A 2989-nucleotide genomic window follows, 5' to 3' on the forward strand; every position below is an offset into this window, starting at 1 on the left:
ATTTCACCTTCTCTCCGTTACCAGTGTTTCGGGTGCAAGTAACCACCTGGAAGAAATAAGCGCAAGATATTGGTTTCATGCAGCTATTTATACCCGCAAGAAATACAAGAAATGACATAGTACATACGGCCGGTTGCTTGATAGCGCTGCATTTCTTGCACTTTTCCCTGTTTTATGCACCCTGAAAGAAATGCAATTTCTAACTTTGCAGTTCAAGAAATTAATCATACCCGCAAGGAAGGAAGCACTGTAAATTACCCTTTCAGCGACGTAAAAAACAATAACAACAACAACTATGTAGATATTTTACAGCGCAGAGAAGTTATTTTCGTTTAATGATAAACGATGAGATAAACAAAGTGTTAGGCAATTCCTGTTGTGCAGGCAAAATTAAGATAAGACCAAGTGCGTTTCAACTGATTCAGTTGTTTTTGTTGTTCTACAAATAAACGGTGGTAAACAAGTGGTAGTGTGTTTGATTACGATTGCTTGCACAATTAAATTTGAGTGAGAAGTGTTTTCGGAGTGTCAGGGTTATCATATGTGACACATTTCACAACAACTTTAAATGAGTCAGATGTTTTTGTTCAGACGGGTATAAAAGACGGAGGAGTGGACAAAATTTAGCAATCACAAATATTTTCACTAAACTATAAGCTCACCAAGTAAATACTTTGAGAAAATGATACGCAGCTTTTTCGCGGTTGTTGTGATCTGCAATTTAGTCATTTGTTTAAGTAATCAGGAATTTTATTTGGTTTTAGTTTGGTTATTGGTTTTTAATGATTACTTTTTTTTAGACGGGGCTAAGCTGAATGCGGGGTTGGACTCCGATGGGGAACATCTGACTGAGGACAGGTTGGCAAACACAGTGCCAGTCATGGAATCACAAACGCTGGAATTACTTTTTGGGGAGAATCGCTGCGTCTGTAATGGAGGAGACGTATGTTGTTGTCCTTCAGGATGGACTTGCTGCAATTCACCTGGTCGCTGCTGTTGCAGAGGGTAACGTCCTGAAAGCAAATGTTAAAATAATATATACATACTTTTCAATAAGTTACGTGGTCGCAATAAGTAGTTTGCAAAAATTAGCGATGTTAATAGTTATGGCTACGGTTGCGTTACGTAATGACAATTGCAAAGTGCTAACCAGTAAATGTTTTTTTGGTTTAAATTGGAGTCATTTAATAATCATGGGTTGAATATTGTTAGTTGTTGTGATGGGTCAGTGTGAAATTTAAAAGAAATATTTGACCCTTCTAAATTTATTGCATGCGCGTGTACCTATGGTCAAAATTTTAAAATTAGAGGTTTTTTTCTATAAGCAATGCATATACAAGAAAGGATCTAATTTTAAAATTTTGACGATACGAAATCCAAAACAAACATGAAAATGTTCAGAATTTCATGCTGAATTCAAATATGTGATTAGTTTGACTCTATGAGTCAAAATTGTAAAATGAGACTTTTTTGTATGCATTGCTTATGAAAAAAAGAAGCGTCTGATTTTAAAATTTGGACGATACCAAGTTACCGTTACCGCCTTAGTGGATACTCTTTGTTTCTTTTATTTAGTAACATTTATGTGACACTGAACTGACAAATCAATAAAAAATATGGATGTATTGGTAGTGATAGGTATCACATATTTATTATCAAGATGTTCAACCGTCTAATCTGACAACGTTAACCATATGTTTGTAGCCTAGTGGGACACATCTCGTTTGGTGGAATCCGCTAAGAAAGGGTTTAATAATATTTCCTATGCAACTCCAATCGAACAAAACTGCATTGTGCATTCGGATATACACCTTTAAGAAAATTCCATATACCAATATTAAGATACATAAATATTTACATATTTGCAAATACAATAGTTTAAGGCCGTATGAATTTAAACTATTGTACATGTCCTCCTTCGTTCCTCTATTTTTTCAAATCGACAATCTGCTTGCGATACAGGTGCCCACAACTCTAACACCTTGGTACTTGGCACGACAATTTTTCACACTGGTGTTACTCGAACTTGGGAAAATTTTAATCGAATAACTGCACTCGACATTTGTAAGTGTGACGTTTTCGCCATAGACAATGACTGTGGTACATTCACAGTCGGTATATTTCTCTAAATAAATGTGCAAGTCAGCTTCCACGGAGTACGGGTTGGAACAAGACAGATTACTTATACGATTGGAATAACCATTGTTACCAAATAGGACGCCTTCTCTAATATGCAAATTAGCCGTGCCAGAAAGTTGAATTTGATTAAAGCTATTATTCCTCCCCTCACACCATATTTCACGACTAATGTTCATTGCGGAAATATTCTGGATAACATTAGTCTCAGACATGTGGCACAAGGAGATACAACAGGTGATGCAAAATGAGAGATGTACGTACAAATCTTTTTCGCATCGATCTCAACGATTTCCATAAAAATTATTACAAATTTAATTTTCGGTGGAAGGGTTCACGTAGTATAGGAATTTAAGAACTGTATGTAACCACACCCCCTATAAAAATTGAGACAAGAAACTGGGAAAAATGAGAAAGCTAGTATACACTCGGTACAACAAGAATTAGGCCCCAACTTGCATTTGACATTCGAATTCCCCCCTGAATATGAACATTTTGATGCATCAAAAATTTCAAAATTCGAATATTCGCGGTTTTTTTTACATACACATAAATCGTTAAAAAACTAATGGTTCCAGTCATTTCCCTTCTGACAACCTGATGCCAGATTTGTCTACGTCATAAGAGCTACATTCTCAGCTTTTGTTATCCGAAGGGAAATGACTGGAACCATGACTTTTTTGAGGTCAAAGTTTCCGTGGGGCCATCTTGTATGGCAAAGGCCGTAACAATGAAATGGGAAATGTTTGTCAGAGAGCGACAAAGACTGGTGAGTTTCATACGCCCCTTCTGCGAGCGGGTAGTGACACCTGCGAGAATCAGCCTGAATCTCTGTCTCTCTCTGAAAAATGGA

This window comes from Folsomia candida, unplaced genomic scaffold, assembly GCF_002217175.1.
Source record: "Folsomia candida strain VU population unplaced genomic scaffold, ASM221717v1 Fcan01_Sc014, whole genome shotgun sequence".
In the NCBI taxonomy this organism is placed as follows: Eukaryota; Metazoa; Arthropoda; class Collembola; order Entomobryomorpha; family Isotomidae; genus Folsomia; species Folsomia candida.